Below are 14,430 nucleotides of genomic sequence, written 5' to 3'. Positions count from 1 at the left end.
TTATAGCCTTGCACTTCAGCAAGGGAGGTTGGAGGACAGAAGGTGTGGGATTGAAAACCCCCACATAACCCACCCACAAAAGGGGAAATGGCATCTAAAGGGCCTTTACCTGTAATCCCTCCAAGTCACTTGCTGCTCTCAGCAATAAGAAACAGCCAAGAAGGGACCAGCTACAAGCTGCCAGTAATTAGCAAAGGGGAGAGGGGAGATTATCCAGGGGAAAGAAAAGCCTTCAGGCCACAGGAGAGGCAGCCTCACCCTAGAGCTGCTGTATTTTTAGGTTCATCTGCCTGGGAAAAGCCTTGCAATGAGGAAAGCCTGGTGGTGGTACAAATTTGAGCTGCACTACATATGCAATTGCTGCAGCAGGGCTAAACTTTAACTCCTTCTTTCACTGCACACAGTCATTGAAAACTATTTGGTTAGGGTCCCTCCCTAGCCAGTGAGTTAAATCATTAAAAACCTTATCCCTGGCTCAAACCACACCCTGATTAAATCAATGGCAGGCTCTGAAGCTGCCCCCATCTCCCTTACTATCACCCAATCAAGAATATCTCCAGTTTCTTCCCAGGTTCCTGCCATCCCTCCCAGGCAGGGGCTGAGGACTCCATCCTACCATCCACCCCAGCTTCCACTCCTGCCCTGCAAGGATCTTCTGGGCAAAGAATTCAGCCTCTTTTGTTCTGAGAAACATGACAAGGAGAAGCAGCCATCTACTGCCCAAGGGCTCACGAAGCTTGACCCTCAGCAAAAAAGAGCATAAAAGAACAAGCAGTGAGGAAATTAAATAGCATTTCTCAAGTGCACAATTCCCCTTCTCTGGTCCTCTGCAAGAAGTCATGTCACGCCAAGAACAGCTTGAACTCCAGAGCAGCTCTGGAGCCACTACGTGCACTCACCACCAAGAGGCTGCAGGCTGCTCTGCAGAGAGCCCTTCCAAAAAGGGCTCACAAGCATTTCCGAGCTGGAAACCCAGGCTCCCACTGCCACAGCATCCCAAGGCAAGGAGGCACATGAGGACAGCCTCAGCAGCCCTTCCAGGAAAGCAGGCATGGACAGAGACCTTACACATTCCCCAAATCCATACACCAGGAGTGAGAGTTGGTGGCTGTCCTTTGCCTTATTCCCACAACTCACCTGGGTATCACAGTCCATACAGGGACCCTGCAAGGGCTGCTGAGGGGTTTTCTGTTTGTAGCCCACGTGCTGGATCTGCACTTCCCAGGAGGAAAGTGCCCCCCACCTTCCCTTGTGCTCCCTGCAGCTGAGAGAGGAGCACACAGACCTGGAGCAGTGCATAGCCCGTGGGTAATCATCCACACAGGACACAGCCTGCTGCTTCCCATCCTGCTTCAGGAAGTTTGTCCATCAGCACACACAGAGCACAACATCTCCAGCCCCTCTGTGCCTCTCATCATCCACAGACCCCAACCCAAGGCACCAGCACACCAGCCATGGGACTGTGGCTTCCTACTATCAAGGCTTCAAACACCAGACTGATGTAAATCCCCAGATCAATGCCCCTCTTCCAGCCCAGCTCTCCAAGCTGCATTTTCACCTCTCTGTCACAAGCACTTCCCCCATATCCCAGAGGGAATCTGGAGAGATCCCTCTTTGCAATGGAGCACTGCCACAGGATGATTCCTGGTTGCTGGATCCCCTCTACTCCAGCAAAGTGAGGTCATTCTGAGGCTGGTTTAATCCCAGCTAAACTGAAATTCCCATGGTTCTGCCTGGCCCCTTGCTGACACCAGCACTTGTGCTGTCCTGTGGTGAGCCAAGCACGACTGCCATCACATTAGTTCTGATTAAAACAACCACAAAATTTCTCCAAATGAGTTTTCCCAAACCATGTGTTCTTCTTCTTCCCCTATCATCCTTCCATCCTTCCCCCTCTGCTGTTTCAGTTATGCTGCCCCAAGAACCACAGCTGGAAATGGTTCAGGTCCTGGCTCTGCTTCCCCTGTGGAGTTTCCAATTCAGCACAGCCCCATGTTTTATTTTCCCAAGGTGAAGCTGACCCAGGAAAAGTGAGACATCCAGAGAGAGAGCAGAGCCTCACCTAGCAATGGGACAGGCAGAGAAAGGAAGAGGAAAAGCCCAAAAGTCTCCCCACAGCAACACCACCACAGGGAAATTGTTCTGAGAGTCCAAAAGCAGCTTCATTCACAGCACCACGGGCAAGGAGCATCTGATATTAACAGGGAGGTGCCACAGCAGCGACTGTACCTGCACTCTGCTTTCCTACGGGCAGTGCCAACACAGCACACCCCACCCCAATTTCTCACAGCAAGGGGGTCTCACCCACCAGACCTGGGCAGAGCACACTTCAGAGCGTGGGTGCAGCCATGAGCTGCTGGCTGGAAGGGAGAGCAGAGCAAGGCTTCTCCTCTTCCTGCAGATCCCAGCTGCAGCCCCAAGCCATGTTAGACACGGGCATCACCTTGCTACTATGGCCTGATGCCATGCATGAGGAGCTGACATTCCAACAGGCATCAGCATCACAGACCGGCTCCTTCAGTGCAGAGCCGAGAGGAGGCGGCTGCTCGCCTGGGCTGGGAGGGCTGCCCAAGCACCTCTGCCAAAAACCCACTTTGTGCTAATGAAAGTGGCTGGATGGCAGCTCCAGCAAGTGCCACCACCCCCACGGAAGGCCAGGGAGCCATACAAGGCACGGCCAGCGGGCCAAGATGTCCTGCCGTGCTGGGAGCTGACACGCTCCCCGGCACTGTGGCATCCCTCCCTCCCAGCCCTCGGGGTGCAGAGCGGGACCTCTCCCGCATGTGCCAGCGCCCCAGGGGCACCTCGGCCGTGCTGATCAGGAATAACAGCGGGAGCCCTGGAGGCCGGGGCCGCTGGCAGCGTCATGGGGCTCGGCAGCGGCTCTCCTTCGGAAACGGCGCTGCTTCCCTGCCTTCCTCCTCCCCCATTTCTTCCCGATGACATCAGCCTGAAAAACAGGTTCTTGACTTCAGCAGGGCTCATCGGGCCGATTCTGGTGCCGGCAGAGAGGGAGAGCCCCCCCTTGACTCCAGAAAGGAAGCAGCCATCCAGGAGCCGGACACGGAGATAAGCAGCAGCGGGCAGGCAGGGACCCTGCCAGCATGCCAACACTTGTAGGAATAAAACCATGGAGAAGCAGACTGGGGTGGAGGGAATGCGACGCTGGGGAACAGATATAAATGTTTTACAGAGGCCGTGGCAGCTGGAAGCTGGGGCTCACGCCCCGGCTCTGACACTGCTGTGCTACAGGGCAACCAGATCTACCCAGTGCAAAAGTCAAATCCCAGGGCAGGGCAGACTCCCATCGCACTCCAGCTCCCAGAGCCCAACAGCAAGCCCTCGGGCCGGCCAAAATGACAACGCAGGACTTAACACTACCCAGAAAGCCTTCCGAGGGCCACAAAGCTGGACACGGACCAGCAAGGGAACACGATCCTGCGAAACATCCTGCCCACCAGCCAAGCTCCAAGATTATTTTTAAACTCCTCCTAAAATATTTTTGGGTTTTCCTCTTCCCCTGTTGAAACTAACAGCCTGCACAGGAAGAGCGAAGCAACCGCCCGTACACAAAGCCCGGCCGCATGCACAAAGCAAACAACTTAGTGCCATTATAATCACCTGCGATGTTATCGGCAGCTCTGACGGGGTCGGCATTGGCAGGAGGAAATGTAGTTTTTACATCGTGCCACTTGAAACAAGTGTGACCATCCTTCCTCCCCCCTGCCCCCCAGCAGCCATGCCAACACCCTGGTACAGTGGGGGAACAGCCCGTTGATGTGGGGCTGCACACACAGGAAATTTCTCCCCCTAGTACAGGAATCTGCGTCTTCTCTTGCCGGGAATTTACTTCTGTGAGAGAGCCTGAATATCTTGACAGACAAACAGTTGTTTAACTAAATGCGTAAAGCAAAGGGACTCACAGGGCTCCTACAATGACACCAGGACTTGCCTGGATGGGGAGGTGAATCTGCAAAGGATCAGGCCCCCAACACTGACACTACCCCAGAGGTGCTCAGAGCATCCAAGCTTCCCAATAATTTTGGGAAACCATCCCTGCTCCCAACCCCTCACATGCCAGACTGCATCTCTGCTCCTCCAAACTCCCAAGAAAACATGAAGAGTCACTCAACATTTATCAGTTCAAAACACATGTGCAATTAGCAGGATTTTTTTTTCCTCCCTCCAGTATAATTATACATGTTTTAATGCAATTACCACCCCTGTATTTTGTACATTAAACAGTAGGCAACCCAAGGAAGAGAGACGCTTTTCTTTTTCTTGGCTTTGCCTTCCTGAAAATAATACTATGTTGCAAAATAACTCCGGAAGAAGGGCTTATCTTCACCAGAAAAAGAGGGAGAGGAAAAAAAAAACGGGAAGAGGGAAGGAGAAATCTCACAAAGAGAAAGCAGGGATTGCAGTGTCCCTCCACGCTGCCCTCGCCCTCCAGTCCCTACACAAACCTGTACCTGGAAACCGCCCCTGATTCCACGGACAGGACTCAGAAGCAGCCTCAGCCCTTCGCCATCGCCGACAGAAAGGAAAACTGAACCAAGAGAAGGACAGAAAGGAAAACTGAACCAAGAGAACGGTCCTGGTTACTCAAGCTGGGGTCATTAGCCGGATTAAAGCTCCAAGCTCCGGCCAGCAGCACAGAGAGCAAAGTGCAGCTAAACTGCCCAAATTGGATTAGCAGCGCTCCCGGGCCTCTGTGCCAATTTGGCTGGCAGATTGAGGGATGCTCAGGATGAGGAGGTGGGCAGCCAGCCCCAGGGCTGATCTGCAGGCTGCCGGTGGGGAGAGGAGGGATGAGGCAGAGATGGTCCCTGCACAGCATGTCCCCCAAAGCCACACAGCCTGTCTCTGGCACCCCTGGCATGTTCTCACCTCGGGCACTTTCTCCAGCAAAATCCCTCACAATCTCAGCTCAAGGAGCAAAGAGGATATCGCACCCTGGCTCGCACCAGGCCCTGAGCTGACCCCAGCAACAAAAAATCTCCTCTGTGCTTCAGGCAGCTCACAAGGGTCTCTGGCCCCAGGCACAGACCAGCACAGCTGGGCACAGGCCAGGGGTGGATTTGGCTCTCATTACACCAAGACACCATGGGGACAGAGGAATCACCCAAAATAGTCATCTTGCACCATGGAAGGCAAATACGGAGAAGAAAGGAGCAAAAGTGTTTATGGGATGGGAGCCTGATGACCTGGATGTGGAGTTTTCTTCCAGACTCGAACATCTTGACACACCAGCAACAAAGAGGAGGCGTTCCAAGCCTTGGCTAAAGGGAAAATAAACTTTGAGATGTTTTTCATTCAGGATTTTAAATGGTGGCTTCCACCTGGAACAAGGGCTGGAGGCAGCCACAGAGGGCTCAGGGAAGCAAGGCAAACAAGGACACCTTCCTGTGTCTGGCCACGCTCTGACAAACCCATGGGAAGGTGTGGGCTTGGATACACCACATGGCAAGTGCAGAACAGAAGAGCCAGGACTGCCCATGCCTGGAACTGAAACCACAAAAATTTTATTGTCTGCAGCTTTTCTCCTCCATGAGGCACAAGATGTTTGCTCAAATGTGACCTCCAAGTGTAGCAGGCAGACCATTTTGGGGTATCCACACCCCAGGCTGCACCCTGGGGAAGACTAAGAGGGGCATGGATGAGGCTGTGGGTCAGGGATGGTGTCAGAGCACACATGTTCTCACCGAGTACCATTTATCTGCAGTGGGATGTTCCCCAGAGCACGGCATGGAACACTTCCCAGGTACAGCCAGAGAAGAAGCTGGTTGTCTCTAGTCTAAAGCCAAACCAGCCACCTCACCAGTGGATGGTGGCAAACGCTCACTCCTCCTCATTTTGCACAAAGCCACGGCACTCAGCACCTTGCTGGGAAAAGGGGCCCCAGTCCAAACTCAGGAAAGTTAAAGAGTCATGGTACATGCTGAGCCAAGTTCCACATCACTCATAATTCCCAGCCTTCAGGCCTTCCTCTACACACATGGTACATCACCAAGCCATTCACTGGTCAAACCCTGGCCAGGAACCCTCTAATCACTAGTTTTTTCCACATAGCACACAAACTTGAAGGAGACATTAATGGATCAGAGACGACAACAATCTAAGTTCTCAATACGTGCATTCCACCAGTTCAGATCAATGAAGAATTCAAGCTTGCAGGCAGTGAGGATGGCATTATGGGCATTGGGGTGACCCATGCCCACCCTCCTGTCGCTGCACAGAGACATGGCACCACCCCTGCTGTCCTGGCTCTTCCAAGGCTCCCCTTCCATTGAGCCAGAGGTGCCAAAAACCATGACTGACTCCTCACTGAGGACACAAATGACCAAGGCACCAGAACACCCTGCACAGAAAGGCAATTACAACGCCCAGCGGGACTCAGCAGCAGCCCGGCACGGGCAATGCTCCCCCGGTTCGAGGAGCCGATGTCTCCAGCACCGGTCTCTGCAGCTCGGGAATTGCCGGCTCAGGGCTGGCTGCGGCTCCCGCGGCGCTGAGCGCTGCAGCCAGCAGCAAGGCAGCCAGCAACAAAGGCCCTGACCCACACTCAGCCGAGAGAATAAACACATCCGAGCTTCCCTCATTAACTCCGATCTCAGGGCCAGATCCTTCGCTTTGTTCGGCAGAAGTCAAACGCAGCGAAGGCGCGGCAATCACCGGCCGGCGTGACACGGGCAGGCCGGGAGCAGGGCAGGGGCAGCCCCGGCCCCGCCGCCGTGGAGGAGGGGAGGCAGCCCTGCCGGCACGCAGCAGCAGCGCCGCTTTATTGCCCTTTCCATCTCGGCTGCGCAAACCCCGCTGAAGCACACTCACTGCCCGGGAGCCGCCGGCACGGCCTCGGCCCCGTCTGCAGCGGAGTTCCGAGGAGTTTGTTTATCTCTGCCTCGCTCGGGGAAAGGGCTTTGTGTGACGGAGCACAAGAGCTCTGCTCCGCCGCTCTGTGCACGGAGGCAGATGCCTGCGCTCTGCTCCAAATCTGATGCTTCTATTAAAAAAAAATAAGCCAAGCGGGGAAAACTCTCCCCAACGCCGCTATCACCGTGCTAACAAAAGCAACGTCGCCAAAACTTTAATCTTCAGGGTAGCAGCTGCAGAAAGCCCAGGCACCCAGGGGAGCAGGAGCCAGGCAGCCCCCGGCGCTGCCTCCCCGCAGCCCCTCGAGAGCAGCGAGCGCATCCAGGCTTGTCTCTCTCGGAGGAGCGGCAGCCAAAGCCACAGGCGGATGGGGAGCACCAGATCACACGCATGATCGGGTATTTTGAATCCAAACTTCCTTACCAGCCTTCCTTACAGCCCCGTGTCGCCACACCGCTGCCGGCACCGGCATCCACTGGCACCAGCAGATCGCTCGGCGGCGAGCGGGAAGAAGAAAAAAACCTTCCCTCCTTGCAGCCACTTAAGAAATCATCCATGCATCCTCCCAGAGGCATCTGCCCCACTGCTTTTCCTTGGCTTCTCCACCTTTCCGCCCTGTTCGGTCACCAGTGTCTTAAGAGAGAGACATCGAGTCACTCATTTTACCCACTGAGTATATACAAAAGACCCTGGGATTGTTCAGGAAGCAATTAGCCGCTGTTCAGAGGAAAATGGTGTTTTCAAATGGATAACCTTTGATGTAGTCAATAGCCTCAGCTCCTCTTTTTTTTTTTCCTTTCTTTTTAATTCTTGCAGCCGCACACGAAAGAAAATAAAAAATAAAAAATTTAAAAAAGAAATCCAGCAAAAGGCTGATAATTCCCCCCGACACAGCTCTCGCTCAGCAAAAAGGGATTTTCTCGCAAGCTGGAGGAAAAGCAGCTTCGGGAGGAGGTTCATCTGCCCAACTTTTCTCCCCTCCGTGTCCCGGAGCATACGAGAAGGATCATGAATATTCATCCCCCCCGTTAGCAGGTTCTGCTTTTGTTTTGTCCTCCCCAAGCAGAAGCCAGGGGGGAGCTAACAAGTGAGGTTAATGCCTGTCTTTTCTCTCCCATCCGTCTCCTCTTTAACCAGTGACCTTCATGTTAAGCCCTGTTTACACACCAGCCCCCCTCCCCTGGCTCCCCCTACCCCGGCGCTCGGCCAGAGGCAGAAGGAAGAATTTTCCCCCAAGGAAGACGAGGGAGGAGAAGGCGATTGCGGGATTCCAGGATTTATTTCAGCATGCCACAGAGATTTTGCAAGTCCCTCCCCGATCGCATGCCGGAGCTGCCGCGTGTGTTCGCTGGGCTAAGGAAAGGGGCTAAGGGACCCCGAGCGCGCAGCCGGCTTTATCCGCCACCTCCCACGTTCACACCGGCGGCGGGGGGCGCGCACCGGCGCAGCCCCGCACAGGTACCGCAGCCTCCCACGCCTCGCTCGGAGCTGCCCGGCGCTGCGCTGCCAAACTACAGATCACAATAGTAACGATCACAACGAGGGCACGGCAGCCATCTCACCCTATCCCATCCCATCCTACCCCATCCCATCCCGCAGGGCGCCTACGGCACCTCCCCGCCGACGGCTGGGGAGCGCGGAGGGAACGGCGGCGCTGTGGGCTCCAGGACGAGCCCAGCCCGGATGCCGCTCACCGCGCCCCGGCGGGATGCGGGGATGTAAAGCGGCGAGAATACGTGAATGGATACGGGATAGCACAATGCGGGGATGGCAGCGGGGACACGGGGCGGTGCGGACACAGCGGTGACAGCGAGGATGTGGGGCAGCGCGATGCGGGGATGGCAGCGGGGACGCAGGGCAGGGCAGATCCGTGATCCAAGGCGGCCAGCACGGAAGGGCTGAGCCCGGCTCACGTCCCCAGCAGTGCCGGACCCGGCGGGGCTGGGGCAGCGAACGCCGCCGAGAGCCGGGGCGGGAGGGTGCAGCGGGGAGGGAGGGAAGGAGGGAGGCGGCCGAGCCCCGCCGCTACACCGGGTAGGGAGGCACCGCTGGCACCGGCTCCCCGCGGGAGCGCCCCGGCCCGAGCCGCTCCGCGATGGGAGGCGGCCCTCAGCCCGTCCAGCCCGTACCTGCCCGGTCGCCGGCACACACCGCTACGAGACACGCGCGGGGCGTGCGGCGGATAAAGAAAGAGGCTCGGTCCCGGCGCGGTTTTGTCCCCCCGCGGGAGGCGGCTCCCGGAGCCCCGGGGCGCAATGCGGGCTGGTCCCGGCGGCAGCAGCGCGGCGCCGGCCCTGCCCGGCCCAGCCCAGCCCTGCCCGGCCGCCGCGGCCCCTCCGCGCCCCCGACGGGGCCGCCGTGCCCTGCCCGGGCCAGCCCCGCGCCGTCGCCGCGGTAGCAATAAAGCCAAATATTTTAGAGGAGCGATAAAGCCAAATCCGCGTTATTTTTAGCGAACCGACCGATCGCGCTCATCGCGCCGCGCCCGAAAGTTGCAGCCGGGTTACTCACGGCTCCGGTCCCCGCTCGCCTCCGCCGTGCCAGCCATAATTGCATTCCACACCAAGCCGCCCGCCGGGCCGCCGCCGCCTTCTCCGCCGCCGCTGCCTCCTTCTCCTCCGTCCCCTCCTCCTCCTCCTCCTCCTCCTCCTCCGCGCCCGCCTCCTCCCGCCGCCGTCGCCGCCGCCCGGGGCTCCGCGCCCGCCTCGCTCTCGCCGCCGCCGCTGCCCCGCATGAATGGGACGGGGCGCGGGGCCCCGACGGAACGCCGCCCGCCGCGCGCGCCCCCGCCGCGCGCACGCGCACGCCCCGCACCGGCGGCGCGAGGGAAGAGCCCGGGGAGGCGGGGGCGCGCCCGCGGGGCCGCCTGCAGGGGGCGCCATAGGCGGGGGGAGGGGGCGGGGAAAGCTGGGCGGGGTGGCCCCACCCACATCGCCCCTCCCCTCCCGCCCTTAAAGGGGCGATGCCGCGGGAGGGGCCTCGCTAAGAGCGGGCGCGGAGCGCGGGGCTGCGGGGCAAGGATCGGACCGCACCCGCCCGAGTGTCCGCCCCCGCCGCTCTCCTGCTCCCCCACGGCAGGACTTCGGTCCCCAGGGCTGTCCATTCAGCATCGTCCCACTGGCATCACATCCAGCCTGCCTAAAATTAAAATTACCAAAGGGGAGAAAAATAATAAAAAATATTAAAATGTATTAATTGCAGGTTTGAAGTGGCTGTTTGTCTTCTTTTAAGCACACTCGGTATTATCCACTCTTGTAACCTTGCCCTGCTTTTTCCTCTCACCATGCCAGCCACAGAGTGCCTTCCCAGGGACAGCAGTGCCACCATGGCAGCCTGCTCTGCCCTCTGCCCTGCCGTGCCCTCTGTTTGGTGAGGCCCTAATGAAATGCTCCATCATCTCTCCAAAGAAGGGACCTTTATAAAAATCAGCAGGAATAAATAGAGTGTTTGTCATCGGGACCTCCATAGATGTCAGAATAGACCTTTGAGATGGAAATGACAGGAGTGGATCTTTCCAGACCTCCCCATTAGGAGATGGAGCTGTAAATGGTTCTGGTTCCCTGGGACCCCACCCTTTGCTGCAGGACAGGGGCAGTCGGTGCAAGCTGGCTTGTTCAGCCGGGTTTTCCTGGCTGAACCTTTAGCCCCACCAGATCTCAGCACAGGGACACTTTGTCCTTTTGACACTTTGTCCTTTACAGGCCGTGGGAGTCTGGGAGCTGCCCCATCTGAAGGAAGGTGTGTGCTCACCTTGTGCAGGATGTCCTCTGCAAGGTTCCAGCTTGTTCCACACTTGTGTCTGTGTGTCTACAAACCCACAGGAGCTCCTTGCCCTCTCTGACAGGAGGAACTGAATTCCAAAGCTGTGGAGAGCAGCACAGGGCACTTTGGGAGAGGACATGAGAGCACAAGGCACAGGTGAGTCTCAAGTACCAGAACAGAGAAGAAAATGTACCTTCAGAGGTTCAAGTGAAAGTAGGGAGGAAAATAGAGGAGAAAAAGGGTGACAATGAATTCAACAGCAGAGCTGCACTCCCTCAGCACCCTCAGCGCCTCAATGCTCACACCTCACTCAGAGCCCACCTGAGAGCCGAGATGATGTCTCTGCAACTTGGACAAGGTTTTCTTCTCATTTATCTCCCCATCCCGCCCTCACCAGCATCCAGGAGGCCAGAGGAGCTGAGAACAGCCCTGTTCCCCCAGGGCACAGCATCGGGGGCTGTCATTCTCCCACCTCTTGTTTGTGCAGGGACACACATGGGGCCCAGGCTTAAAAGCTTTCCAGACAGAGGAGACATCATCAAGCTCTGCCGGCAGGGAAGTGGCTGGGATTTGGATCACTTCCCCCAGACTGAAAGAAACACTTCTCCTTTTTTTTTCCCCCTCTTCCTCCATGAGGCTAAATTTAGTGAATACCTTTCACATTAAAAACTTGTCAGGTATTCACATCCAAAGAGGCTGCTGCTCCTGTCTCTCAGGGGAGTTACTGAGACAGCAAAACCTCTTAAACGAATAAAAAAGAAGGGAGAGATATTCAGGCAATCTCCCACTACTGCTTTTAAATCCACTCTCTCCCAGGGCTGCTGCCGGGGCACCTTGGTCCCACGGCTGCCATCTCCTGCCACAGAGGCAAAAAGAGAGGGGTGAGCTCTCCCTGCCCGGAGCAGGATGCAGCAGCCCTGCCCCGGGCCGGTGCTGCCATTTCCCCTGGCACGGGAAACTGGAGTGATTTATTTCTGCTGCAAGATGTGTTTGTCCACTTACACCCAGTGACAAGGGGAACCAAGGTGGCGGAGAAAAGAGAGAGAAAAGAGTGGTGAGAAAAGAACAGGCACCTGGCTGAGAATGCTCCTTCCTGATGCACCGAGGGCCCAGCCCTGAGAGAAAGGAAGAAAACAGAAAGGAAATCCCAGAACCAGCCATGCCCGTGCCCAGCAGGGTCAGGAGGGAGCTGGCAGGGGACACTGGGCTTTGTGGCGGGTGGGAAACAGCCTCGGGCTGCAGTGACCCGCGGAGCTGCTCGGTGGCTCAAAGGACACCGCGCCCGGGGCACCGGGACACGCTTGTCACTCACACGGCTCCCCCCGCGTCTGGGCACCTCGCCCCGCAGACAGACCTTGTTATCTCAGGAGCTCGGCCTTTATCCTGCCTCCCGGGGGGCTGCTGTGCTCATCCACAGCCCCCCTGCTCATCCTCATCCTCACCCCGCGGGCTGACAGGAACCGGCGGCAGCGGCACCGAAAAGCGCTCCCGGCTGCCAGGGACGGCTGCGGCTGAGGGGGCTCAGAGGGGTGGATGGAGCTGAGGATGGGTCAGAGGGAGGGCTGGGGGCTGAGGATGGGTCAGAGGGAGGGCTGGGGGCTGAGGATGGGTCAGAGGGAGGGCTGGGGGCTGAGGATGGCTTGGAGGCAGCTGGACTCAAACCCAGCAGTGAGGGATGAGGGCTGAGGGGCTCCCCCTGCTCCTGCTCTTTGTCCTAAACTCGGTGCTTCTCACCCAGCTTCAACCATAATTACATCAAGACAAACTGCTCCTGGGGTGTCTGGGGCACTTTGTGTGTGTTAGCAGAGAGACTGAAAGGCATCTTGTTCTCTAAAAGCAGCCTGAGAACTGCTTTGTCAAAACCAGAAACTAACTGGGAGAGGATTAAGGCACTGGAGAGAGCCCAAAGAGATGGGGAAGCTTTTCTGCTCTGCTCTCCCAGTCTGAGTGGTGAGGGACCAAAAATAATCAGAAAAATTCACAGTTTTTCTTCTGTTTGCAGTTTTTGATTGCTAAAAAGTTCTGCTAGAAGGCAGAGTTCTGCACAGTGCAGGAGTCAAGACCATGTCACTTCCCTTGGTTATCACCCACAGGTGGAAAAATTTTCAGGAAATGAACCCCCATGAACCTGCAACCCCAGTTTAAACCCCCTACACTGAACACAGAGGGATGAAAGAAACTCAGTGGCCTCAGCCCAAAGGTTTTTAGGCTGTGAAATCTGACTGGCCCAGAGAACAGTCTGGAATCCTAATGTGGGCTTTGGGGACCTTCCCAGCCAGACTCTGCAGCTCTGCTCTGCCCAAATGGTCCCAGGCTATGCCCAGATGGGCATGGGCACCAGGAGGGATCCACTCTGCCCAGATGGCAGCAATGGGGTTTTTTCCCTCCTCCCACCCTCACAGAGCCTTTGCTAATCCCGCCTCAGGAGCAGAAAGGCTGAGCAGCCAGGCTGGGGAGCAGCACTGGCTCTGACCAGAGGGTTTGTCAAAGTTTTCCAGGAGGCATCAGCAGCTCTTTAAGCTCCTTGACAGCCAGGATAACAAACTGTGTCTGTGGACCTCTGGGGATCCAGAGTGGAATGAAGATGGGTAATGAATAGAGCCATTTTTCAGGGGATTGCAGCCGCATGAAGGGCAGTGGGCAGAAGATGCTGGAGAGGCACACGGGGCAGGGACACAGGTGGCACAGGGACTGTCACCAGGGTGGCAGCATTCCTTCACTCACTATTCTGCCTGGAAAGGAGGCACTTTGCTGTCTGCCAGAACAGCTTTCATCCTCTGCCTGCTGCTACAGCCCCCTCTGGATCTGTGTCCACAAAGGGGCAAGCAGCCCCTCTGTCCCACCCACAACGCTCATGATCCTGGGGATTTGCTGGGCTGGCAGCACCACTGTTCATTTCAGCGAGGGGATCTTCTTGGAGGGCATCAGGAGAAAGACAAGCCTGGGAATATCCTCATTTTCTCAGCCTGTCCCTGGCAGTGATGCACGCCTTGATTTGGGAAGAGCTTTGGTGGGACGGGTGCTGGGAGCTGTGGGTGTGGGAGAGGCTCTGGGCGCCCCTGCCAGGTCTGTGACAGGAGATTGGTCTGGACACGGGAGCCAGGGAAGGACACACAGCCACAATGGGGGGAGACAGACACCCAGTGGGATGGCTCTGCTCTTCCCAAAGCTGATCCCCCGGCTCCCAGCCCGTCCCGATGACTGTGCATCCACCAGCCACAAATCATGCATGCACCAGCCCATCCCCGGGGGCCAGGGAGGTCCTGCAGAGATCCCCTCTGGCCATACCTGCTCCAGCTGAGCTCCTTCATCCCTCAGCCCTGTGACTCATGACGGTGCTTAATTAGCAGGATGCCTGATGCAGACACCTGTCAACTCCTCGGAGACAACCAGCCTTTCACGTTGGCTGCCCCGGGGCTGTTCGGCAGGAACAGCTCGCTCTCCTATTGATATTCCTTCATCTCAGCCTATTTTCCAAGCCGTCAAGCTGCCATCCCAACCCTCCCAGGCCTGGCAGTGCTGGGGAAAGCAGCCTGATGTCCGTCAGTTCCTAGGCTTTGATCTCACCTCAGCAGCCCCTCAGGAGTGCTGGAACCACTTTGTGCTTCCCCTGGCAGCCCAACATCCCTGCACCAAGCACAGACTTTGAGTCAGGGCAATGTTGAATACAGGGAAAAAGTCACTGCCCCATTCCCCAGGTCCACAAAGTCTCCAAGATGCGCAGCCATGGACTCCTTCCCTGCTCTGGCACAGCCTGCTGTGCTGCTGTTCATTCCCACCGGCTCCACACCCTCC

At 57.0% G+C, this 14,430-nt stretch overlaps 1 protein-coding gene across 1 annotated transcript in view; it reads right to left on the bottom strand.

The window, feature by feature from the left end:
* PLXNA1 (plexin A1) overlaps positions 1 to 7,916 on the bottom strand; it is a 114,160-nt gene extending 106,244 nt beyond the window's left edge. Inside the window, 1 exon segment of the mRNA XM_030957063.1 lies at positions 7,297 to 7,916. The gene's annotated coding sequence lies outside the window, so the exon portion shown is untranslated.
* Positions 7,917 to 14,430: the final 6,514 nt, after the last annotated feature.

The sequence above is a fragment of the Camarhynchus parvulus genome, chromosome 12 (assembly GCF_901933205.1).
Source record: "Camarhynchus parvulus chromosome 12, STF_HiC, whole genome shotgun sequence".
In the NCBI taxonomy this organism is placed as follows: domain Eukaryota; kingdom Metazoa; phylum Chordata; class Aves; order Passeriformes; family Thraupidae; genus Camarhynchus; species Camarhynchus parvulus.
Note: the sequence above shows the minus strand (reverse complement) of the source record. Positions and strands in the feature narration are given on the sequence as shown.